A 10,882-nucleotide genomic window follows, 5' to 3' on the forward strand; every position below is an offset into this window, starting at 1 on the left:
AGATCGAAGCCCAGGCTGATGAACTGATGTCCAAGGCAGAACTAGTTTTTTTTTCTTGAGAACTCTCAGGTGTATTCTGGATGACTGCAGGTCATCATCCAAACCTCAGCTCAACACACAAACCCCTTCCTACTTCCTTGAGGTGTAGAAATACTCCTATCTTGCAGCCATCTGAGACACGCTCTGTTGGTAGGTCTCTAAAAATCTGCACTTTGTGCAGTCCTAGATTTGCTCGCCTCTTTCTTAGGTCTCTTTGCATCTCCTGCCCTTGGTGACCTGTTTTCTTAGAATATGTTTTTCTGAAACACCACTGGACAATTCAGTGTGACCTGTCCCACCCCAAAGTTGTGATACAGACACAAAGGATTCTACATACGCTACATACACTGGCAATTCAAGGGTTCGGCTTTTACTGGGGGAGCATTTAATACTCACTGCCAAGTTTTGGCGTCTTACACACACAGTAGCCATGACAGATGAATGGCAAAAATTTGGGGCTGAAGAACAATTAGGAAGAGTACTGGTTTGAGACACAGGACACCAAATGGGTTATTACCATAGCTGAGTTGCTAATATGCTGTCAAAGACCTTTGATTCTTGGCATATTAGACAACAGACACAGAATACTCCTGTGAGCCTGAAAAAAGTGCTGAGGGGCCGTCGCTGCTGGCAGCTCCTCTGAAGGTCATTAGAGCCTGATTCCCACCATCTGCTTAGTGGATGGTCTATAGGTGCTGCCTAACGAGGACGATTTGTTTCAGGTTGGATGGGTTAAATCATCGCTATCAAATGTTTTATGTGTGAGGCTCTGGAGCGATGAGATTGCGAGGGGCTTTTCAGAGCGTTCCCTGCCCAGGGATATCTCAGCCTCCCACTCGCTGTCTGGGATCCATGAATCGAGTCTGGATCATCAATCTGAGTAACAGTGAACTGGCTTAAAAATATCCTGGTAAATGGACAGATCCTAGACAGTCTGGCTTCCCTGGGAGGTGAAATACAGGCGCAGAAAGCCCAGCTGGCCAGGGTGCCAGGATGCTCTGGAGGTTGCTGAAACAGGGCAAAGGTGTCTCGTGACCATGATGCCCCAAGGGATTTTTGTGAGAACCTCTTCTTGGAAGGAGCTGGAAGGAAGCCGCTGAGGTTGGACTAGTTGTTCTTCCTCTTCTCCTCCTCCTCCTTATTCTGCATCTCCCTCCTTCTTCATTCAGCAGGTGATCAGAAGCTAAGGAGTACGCCAAGGGCCACACAGTGAGGTTCTGGTCTAAGCAACATAGGAACTCGAATCTCATATCTGATGCTTAAAGGTTTTTCTTTCTTCCCTCTCTGTGTCCTTCTGTTGTCTTTCTTTTCTTTCTTTCTTTCTTTCTCTTTCTAGCTTTCTTGCTTTCCTGCTTTCTTGTTTTCTTGCTTTCTTTCTCTTTTTTCTTTCCCCTCTTCCTTTCCTCTCCTCCTCCTCCTCCTATTTGTGTTTCCTTTGTGAGTTTCATTCTTTACGAACATTACTTACCTAGTCTATATTGGAAAAGATGGAAAAATTATCACTCTATTTTTGTTTGCCTACCCTAAATGTTTGTGTTTATTACTCTGTTAGGATGAAGCAGAGGCTCATCGGAGGATACTGAAAAGTAGAGTCACCTGCAGAAGCAAAGGCCCCTCCTGTGAACCAGTTCTCTGAGTGCACCAGCCCATTGCAGGGTACTGAGCAGGGACCACGGTGGGTGGAGAGCACGTGGGAAGGGTCATCGGTGAGGCCTGATGCTGTGGCCCCGAAGGCTTCTGCTGCACGGAGCCCGATGGCACTGAGGTAGGCATCTTCCAGGGCAGCCCCAGTCAGCCTCAAATGACTGCTGGTATCCTTCCTCTGTGTGGTCTTGGACTGTGTGCTGGGCCTTGTGTCTAGTCCAGAGACCTTTCAGAGTGGTGAGGTGGCGCTTCTGAGGGAGCAGTGGGTGCAGCAGTCTCTGGCTTCCTGCCTCATTTGCCCTTCTTGCCCTCCTGCTCTTGCACTCTGAGGGAAGCCAGGTGGCAGCCTATAAACTGCCCCATGGAGGGGCTGGCATAGCGAACAACCATGAGGAGCCACCAGCCAGCAGTCAGCAAGGAACCAAAAGCATAGTCCAGCAACCCTCAAGGGACTGAGTTCTGCCAACCACCATGCGAGTGAGCTTGGAAGCAGACCCCTCCTTCTTGAGCTTTGCAATGACAGCAGCCCTGTGGGAGATCCCGGGTACAGGACTCAGATGAGCGGCTCTGGGATTCCTGACCCACAGAAACTGTGAGCTGGTAAGTGTGTGTGTGTGTGTGTGTGTGTGTGTATGTGCATGTGTGTGACTTTGTGGTGTTGGAGATTGAACCTAAGGCCTTCCCGGTTTCCGAGCCTTTATTGTTTTTTCCAGCAGGACCTAACTGAGTTGCTAAGAATTAGAGGCCGGGATAGAACTTGCAGTTCTCCTTCCTCTGTCTCCCACTCACTGTGTCTTTTCCTAAGCTGCTGAATTTTGTATCAATGCTGATATAACTGCAGATAATCAATATCTTCACTGAAGGGCAGTTGTTGAAAGGCTTATCTCCTAGAGTGGAATATTCTGCTGTGTTCTTCCTTTCCAAGAGTTTGTAGAACCGCAAGCTGCTGTTTAGGATATTCTTTGCGACAGGTGTGAATCCGTCTTTGGACAGCTTTACTGTTTTGTAATTAGCACTGATGAGATTCTGATGGCCGAAAACCTTCTCAGCATCAGCCCTGGCCTTGTGTCCCTGGAGTGCCGAGGTGATAAAATGTTTACAGATGAGTGTTAGAAACATTTCAAGGATAATGAATTTCATCCAGAGCCACAGATGTTAATAGATTACCTACACCATCAGCTTAGTCTTCATAGTTTTGAACTCATGTAAGTTAAGACCTGGAACTCATGTAAGTTCTTTGTGAGAGCTCATGAATTCCCACAGATCCTGGGGGCTTTGGGACACTCAGCGTTTCCTGTGATTTGAGCTCTGTCCACCCAGTCACTTGGAAGGAATCTCTTCCAGACTTTTCCTTGCGCAGTTATAAGAAGAGCAGGTACTTGGACACTCAGGGGGTCAGGGCTGTTGCAGTAGCGTCCACATCCAACGACTGCTTCCGATATTAGTTCTAAACTTCAACTAGAACTTGTCAATGGCCCACAGGGTGGGGAGTTATGTAAAGAGAGTGGTCAAACATTTTACCTTCTTCAAGTCAATCTGCTAAACAAACCTGAGGCATCATGGGAAAGAGGAGTAGAGAAGCAAAGCTGTGGAGGTCGGATGGAGCTGAGTTTCAGGTTCAGCACCATCACTCGCTAGCCTGGGACACAGAGCACCCCCCTTTCTTCCTCCAAAGCTATGTTTCATCCAGTACGCGATGGATGGTTGTGATTTGCTCAGTCAGAGGAGATATGTGAAAGGCCCGATCTGTGTGTAGAACTCAAGAAAGAGGAGCATTTGATGCTGAAGCCCCCCGGGAACATCCTGAGGTCTAGGGTGGAGCCTAACAGAGAACACAGAGCTCTGGGTCCCAGTGGCCAGTATGCCCAAAGGGAATAAACCACACTTTCATGGCCCCTGGGTGTTTGCTTGGTGTTGATGTCCTTGCCATTATCGGGGCTGGCTCCGTGCATGGCTCTGGGATGTCTGGCGATTCCCAATGACAGCTTTTTCTTTCCTTTGGTCAATGCGTTGTGTGGCTCCTTCATCAGGACCTCTGGGTAGGTCCCTGTGTTTCTCAGGAGCAGGATCAGCCCTGCCCTAGGCTTTTTGAGGAGACCTTGTTTGGGGGTATGCTTCCAGGCCTTCAGTGATTCATATGAGGGAGATCAGCCTCTGGGTGTTCCAAGGAGCTACAGAGATGGGAAAGAAGTTACATTACTCTGCTGCAAGAGAAATAAATGAAAACCTTTTTTCTGGTGACCAGTGGTCGGTTGGGCATGTTGGAGTGGGGTAAGGGGAAGGGGAATTCCTACAGAAAAGGAAGTAAGAAGCCATTTCAAAACATCAATGGTCCGGGAGGAGTTCTTGGTGGTAGAGATGGCAGGCAGTGACAGTAGGTTTGTGACAGTCAGGAGGTTTTGCAGTGATCTGTGGAACCCCTTTTCCTCCCCTTCTCCCCCACAGAGCTGCCCAAGTGAACAAGGGAACCCCCAGGAGAACCCCCAAGTGAGGAGAACCCCCAGGCTGTGGGTGCTTGGAAGCTCTGGGAGCAGAGGGGAGGTGTTGGGACCGCACCTGTGTTTTCCTGATGGCCTGAAGACAGCAGAAGGGGTCAAGGACTGAAGACAGGATAGCAGAGGCAGCAAAGGCTGAGGATGGGAGACTAGTGAGATATTACAAGGCTCCAGGTTGGAGACGTGATAGATGAGTTGGAGTTTAAGGATAAGAACATATGATTCTACAGGCGTATATGGGAGATCTCTATATTCCCCACTCGATTTTGTTGTGAACCTGAACCTGCTCTAAAATATAAATTCTATTCCAAAGAAGACAGTGGATCCTAGTAGACTAGGTCAGTGCTTTTATTTCCCCCAGTGTCTACAAATTAATTATCTTAGGTGTTTCACTACTTCCTCTCAAAATGAAGAGCACATGAACTTCAGTTCTATTAAAATCATCCTAAACGTCACTCAAAAGGAAGGAGGGAGACAGGCTGGGAAAGGAGTAGAAGATGTGGGGGAGGTAAAATTTTAGAGACAAATACGGAACATGTGAGTCCCGAGTGTGTGTGTGTGTGGTTGGTAGTGAGTTAAGGAGAAGGAATAATAAGGAGAACATTGTCTCCCTTGTGACCTTTCTACCCACACTGTTTTGCATTTTCAACTGCAGGCTCCTAGGGAAGGAGGTGCCCTACGGGTTTTGCCCCTAAGATGGTCTGCACTCTCTCTGCCCTCTAAGCCGACCCTGGCCCTCTTGACCACACTTCTCTTTTCTTCCCCAGCCAGTGACTTGGGAGGCAGTGAGGGACCAGCTAGCTCCCAAACTGACCACTGGAGAGGAGTTGGGAGGGCAGAGACGCTCGACATGGCCTGGGTGGCCTGGTGGGATGGGACTTCTGGCCACACACAGATGACACACGAGGCTTGGGCTGGAGGGAGGAGCTTACCTTGTGAAGTCTCCTCAGCACAAAAGGGCAGGAAGAAGCTGAAACCTCTTGTGCTCAGGGAAAAGGAGAAGCCAGAAGAGCAGAAGCAGAGGAATCTCTGATCTTGTGTAGTCTGAGGCACCTCAAGACCAGTGTGAGAGTGGCAGAAACACAGGAGTGAGTAATGCCAGAGATGGCAGGATTGGACCCAGTATTTCTGCTCTCCCTAGGGAGAAAGTGGGATTCTGGGTAAATCACCTCAGCAACTCCCTCAGTAATTTACTCAGAGCTATGTGTGAAGTGGAACCAGGCGGTGAGCTCAAGTAGCCATTATGGCCATGTCTCCCTGTCTCAGCTCTGCCCCTCAGAGTGGCTCCTCAGTGTGGCCAAACCAGCCCCACCAGTTCTGTAGGGGGATGGAACCCTAAATGTAAAATATCCTTATATGTTTGGAATGGAGAGATGGGGAGAGCCCCAGGCAGAAGCCTTCTTGAACAAGTGGACTTTGGTTCCAGCAAAGACAATATGTTAAGGGGTTCAGGCTTGTGTCCATGAAGCAAGGCGGTGACCCCTGAGCCAAGGCACTGGGCCAGCAGCCTGACAGGGAGCCCGGCAGCATGTCCCTGTCCACAGGAAACTCCAGAGGGAACTGAACCAAATGGGAGCTCCCACCGCCAAGATCCAGCCCTGTTGCTTGGATGCTGGTGAAGGTGGGCAGAAGGGAGGCAGAGCTCTGGAGCGAGGTTGTGGAGCTATCTATCAGAGGTGGAGGGTAAGCAGGTGTACCCTGGGGGTGGGGAAGGGCTGGATGTGCTGTGAGCCTCAGCATCGATGGCTTGAAGTTTAAGACTCAGTGACCAAAACAGTGCTCACCAGAGTGAGCCATGTAGGGACTTGTGGTCAGCTGGTCACCTTCCTGCCAGGTTGGGCTGCCCCTAGAGGCTGTGCCTGTGCTCCTAAGTGGCTGCTCCCAGCTGTATAATTCATGGTGCCTCCTGCAACACAAAACAGGCAGAGTCCACATTCAGAGAGCAGGGAAAGGGATGTTCAAGTACTCAGCTGTAGGCTTTTTCTCCCTGCATGGTTTCTCTCATGACTCGTCATGGTAATTTGCTGTTTCAAAATAAAGAATAATTGAAATTTTAAATAATTAGCTGGAATTTATAGTTCACTTTGTACAGTGAAATGCTTTCTTTGAACACAAAGGTCAGCACATTCAATTCAGATGCCAAATCACCAAAGTGACACTTTTTTTTTTCCCAGGATGGGACTCGAACTCACAACCTCACGCTTGCCAGGCAGGTGCTGTGCTGCTGAACTAAATCCCAGGCTTCCCATTTCTTTATTTTTGAAAAATTGTTTTAGTACAGGTATGCAGTGCAGAATGACTACACTCACCGAGGGGAGTCAGCACACGCAGGTAACACATCTTACTTCCTTTCCCTTCTCTCATTTATCTCCTCCTTCAGCTCTTGTTCCTTCTCCCATATGGGGAAGATTTCTCTCCTTTCCTATTTCTGTCTTTTACTTTGCTCTTAATTTATTTATGCTTTGAGTTTCTCCTATAAGAGGATACTTCTTTCCTTTTCTTTCCTCTTCTATATTAGTGTGGTGAGGGCACTGGGGTGGATCCCTGGCCTCGGGCATGCTGGCTGGCTCTGAGCTCCAGCCCACCTTCCTTATGTCACTTCTGCCCCGGAAGGCGTGGCCGGAAGAGGTAGCAGTGATAGCCCAGGGTTCCTTGGTTATCCGTGTTTCTCAGAGCTCCGCGCTGTCTTCAAGAATTCAAAACAAGCTCTGGATTGAAGGGACAATATGGCCTGTCGGGTCTGAAAGCTCTGCTGCGTGCTCAGGGTTGGACATAATAGCACTTCGTGTTGTCACTTGGAGTCTCCTGATGCTCCTTGGTCCACCAGAACCCTGTGTCCCGGGGCATGGAGAGCACTCTGTGTCCCGGGGCAGAAAGGAGTTACTGGGGAGAGGTACACCGGGCGTCAGCCCTCTCCCAGGAGACCCAGGGAAGAAGCTCTTCGCAGAAGCAGTGCCCCATGAGACCCAGCAGGAGCCCTTCCGGGGCGGGCTCTCTCTGGGTGACTGTGCTGGTTGTGTGTCCACTGGGCTGGTGGTAATGAAATGACGAGGGTGGGGAACTAGCATTGTGATTTGAAACCAGGAACAAGTTCCTTCTGGTTTATTTTAACTTGGGTTTTTAAAACGGAGGAGCTTATTTTTATTTAGAAATGTTATCACTTCTGTAATTAACCTCACATTACAAGCTGAATCAGCGCCTGCCTAGTTTAATTTGAACAGGGAATAGAGAGCTGGATGAGGAGCAGGATTAGCAGCTGGGGAAGTCAGAAATCCCTGAAAATCTGTCAGTCAAGCCCATTGAATGGAGCAGAGGGAACAGCCAAAACCCTTATTATCAGATCTGGGATGCCCAGCAGGAGGGCAGCCCAGTGGAGGGGTGGGAACTCAGCCTGGGGAGGGAGGGTGCCAGCTCTGGCCAATTCCAGCAGAGGCCACGGGTGGTTATGCTGGCTGGCTTGGCCTGGGTGGAGTGAGGGTGATGTCTGGAGCCTGAGGACTGTCATGGCAAGAGTCGGGGTGGTCACATCACCCCAGACTGGCAGTGGGTTTAAAGGACAAAATGCTAGTTTCTGGGGACCTAAGGCAGCAGGGCAGAGGAAGCCGATTCCTGCTCTCCGGGAGCCCAGGGAACAAAGGCATGGACTCAGGACCTGGTGAAGGATGAATTTTTGTTGTAAGAAACAAGGCAGGAGCAGGCTTTTCCCAGAGTGGTCTTTAGATTTGATCTAGAGACTGAGGTCTGCTTCTGTAATTAATTTGGAGATTCTGGGTCTGAGACCCAAGGTTGGGGCGGGAGCAGCCCCACGCTCAGCAGATGTGTCCCTCAGCTCCTGGGGTCCTGAGATTTCTCTTACCTTGGGTCAGGTCCCTTAAGGGTGGCAAAGAGGCCCCAGCACAGGGTTTGGAGAGACACAGGAGGGAAGCCACTTTGTGTGCACCATTTCTGCATCACTCTGCTCCTGGCTTATATTTTGCAGGTGAGAAAAACCACACTGGCCCTCCCTTTCCCAAATAAAACATGGATGCCTGACGTGTGCATTCACATGAGACTGTCAAGCTTTTCTAGGGCTAAGAGTTCACTGGACTCTGTTTTGGTTCCCCCTGGTCCCTGAGGAGTCCTAGAGCATACAAAAACTCACAAGGAAAGTTGCTGAAAATCAAGCAACTGCAAATAAGCAAATCTGCATATGGGAAGCAGGTGGCAAACATTAAACACTGCAGTCATTTTGAATGATAGCCTGTGTTCAAGACTGGACACGCTCCACTCCCCAGCAAGGCCCTCAGCAGGCTGAGTGCAGGTGATGCAGCCTTTTGGACCTGCAGAAGCTCTGGCAGAGGCCCAGGTGATGTGAGCCCCCCCACAGCCCAAGGTTAGGGTCATGATAGGATTCACTGGGGCTCTGGAATGCTGCAAGCTGCAGAAAATTGGACTTCCTTTGAGTCAAGAACCAAAGGCCTCTTATTACAGAGAAGGTGTGTGATTTTCACAAGACTCCTTCCCTTTTTGACTGCAGTTAGCACCTGCAGGTATCTTTGTTATTCACACATTACTCCTTGGCTTCCAAATCAGGACTCTTGCATTGGTTCTTGCCTCTTCCTGGCTAGCATCCATCCATGAGCTTTTAAGACTTCTGGGAAGCTCCACCAGCAGTCCTCTACTATGGAGAAAGGAACGAGCAGGCATTTCCCTGGAGTGGTCTTTAGATCCCAACTAGCGACTCAGTTCTGCATCTATAATTAATTTGCGTGGTGTTTACAGTTCCTGCTAAGCTGCCTGGTCTGCACTGTTGAGCTCACAGATGTGGAGCTGGTTTGTTGTCCAATCCAAATTCCTGAGGCCTCCAGCACAAGGTCACCAGTGAAGACTGTGTCCTGACAGGCCTCCTGTGGAAGTGAGAACAACCAGGCTTTGATCTGCACCCACGGTCACCTCAGGCTGCAAAAGATGTCGTTTTTAGATATTTTGTGTGTTTTCCTTCGGAGTCACAATACGTCAGGCTCAGCTAAATGACGAACTAAATTAAAACTGTCATTTCAGCTCATAAATAACAGATGTCTAATGCATTTAATTATTTATAGTCTTGAATCTTTCAAAAATGAAAATGACTATATACATTTTTAATGCAGTTCTTGGTAATTTGCCGCCTGACTGATAAGATGTGCTGATAATCCTAGCTTGCAAACATGAAAAATAAAACTGAGACTGACTCATTTATTTCGTGAGACTGCTTCTTTGTTTCCTTCTGGCTTTGACAAAATTTAAATTAAAGTGAAATCTAATCACAACAAAGTGATGTTCATATATTCATACTAATAATTGAATTTTCCAAGCTCATGCGGTAGGTACTTGGAGACCAGTTTTGTGCACTGTTTGAAAAATCAATTCCTAAGCCTTTTCCAGCCTGTCTGTTTGCTGGGAGGCTGTGAACTCTGTAATCAGGGTTAAATGGAGAAACCAGGCTCCTGAGCATGGCTCTCAGGGCACATTGGTAAGTGTCAGTGTGTGCCACTTACTGACAAAAGAAGGTCATTATGATGTTAGTGGTTCCAGGAAGTGCCTTCTTTCCTCAGAGTATTTTTCTCTTTTCATTTGGGTACAAATTTTTTCAGGTCTTCATTAAGCCTCTAAAATGACAAATTCTTACTAAAGTATAACTGGCCAATGCCATTGTGACCATTAGTTACATCTCAACTTGAATGGATTAAGAAACACCTAGCTGATTTGTAAAGCCCTGTTCTGGGCATGTCTGTGGATGATACTTAAGGCAGCGAATGTAAGGAGGAAGAACCACCCCAGATGTAAGTGGCACCAACCAATGGACTTGTAACGTGATGGCATAAAAAGGGAAAGAAAGTGTGACCAGTTTTGAAGAGCTCCAGTCTTTACTGGTGCCTCTGAACAGTAGTCTCCAGTTTCTTCAGCCTTCCAAACAGATTCACATACTGGTGACTTCTAGGTGTTTGATGTTAGACTGGGGCTACCTCCTGGGTCCCTCTTATTCTGTGGCTTCCATCTTATTAGGCTGAGCCACTACTGGCTCCTCCACATGCAGACAGCCACTGTGGACTCTTCCACTGTGGTCCTGTAAGCCTACCTCATAAAGTCCCTTATGTAAATATATATATATAATTATTTTTTTCTATTGATTCTGTTCTTCTAGAGAACCTGAAATGGATTCTGAGAGGTTTCTTCCCCCTTGGCAACAAGAGAGGATATTGTGAGTTACTTTATTGGAGGCATTGGTGAGTAAATAAGACAACATATGTAAAATACCTGTGCTTAGTAGGCAAACTATAAATAAGGATGCAAGTACCTGCAGGCGAGAAAAGCAACATGTTGTTTAGTGAAAACAATTATATTAGTTATTCCCTAAGGTTCTTTCCAACTGGGACTCCCTGTACCCAACGCTACTCAACCCTGCTCTTTTACTCCTGCAAAAATCTTCACTGGCTTCTTGTTCTGCTCAGTGCTCCCTTTTTGAGTCATCTGGACCATTTTTCTCATCATTACCTCTCTGACATGTTTTGGAACAAGGACATTTGTATTCTCTGTAGAGAAAGACCCTGTCCCCAGCTTGTCTGCAGTTGTGTGTAACACCTGTGAGTCACCACTTAGAACCCACAACATGTGCCTCAAAGGTCCCGGGGTGGCCAAATGCTAATAGGGACCTTGTCAAGGTCCCAGAGTCATCCAGGTACTTT

At 48.0% G+C, this 10,882-nt stretch overlaps 1 long non-coding RNA gene across 2 annotated transcripts; it reads left to right on the forward strand.

Annotated features, from left to right (window-relative positions):
- Positions 1 to 1,595: 1,595 nt before the first annotated feature.
- On the forward strand, positions 1,596 to 10,424 carry LOC134471084 (uncharacterized). Of its 2 annotated transcripts, XR_010040442.1 has the most exons (5): positions 1,596 to 1,804; positions 2,019 to 2,283; positions 5,723 to 5,861; positions 6,353 to 6,509; positions 10,342 to 10,424. It is a non-coding gene; the product is annotated as an uncharacterized LOC134471084 (long non-coding RNA). The 2 variants fall into 2 exon arrangements; XR_010040439.1 differs by having other exon boundaries at positions 1,596 to 2,283.
- Positions 10,425 to 10,882: the final 458 nt, after the last annotated feature.

This window comes from Cavia porcellus, unplaced genomic scaffold (genome assembly GCF_034190915.1).
Source record: "Cavia porcellus strain 051 isolate PalLab524CR breed Dunkin Hartley unplaced genomic scaffold, mCavPor4.1 scaffold_1, whole genome shotgun sequence".
Taxonomy (NCBI): Eukaryota; Metazoa; Chordata; class Mammalia; order Rodentia; family Caviidae; genus Cavia; species Cavia porcellus.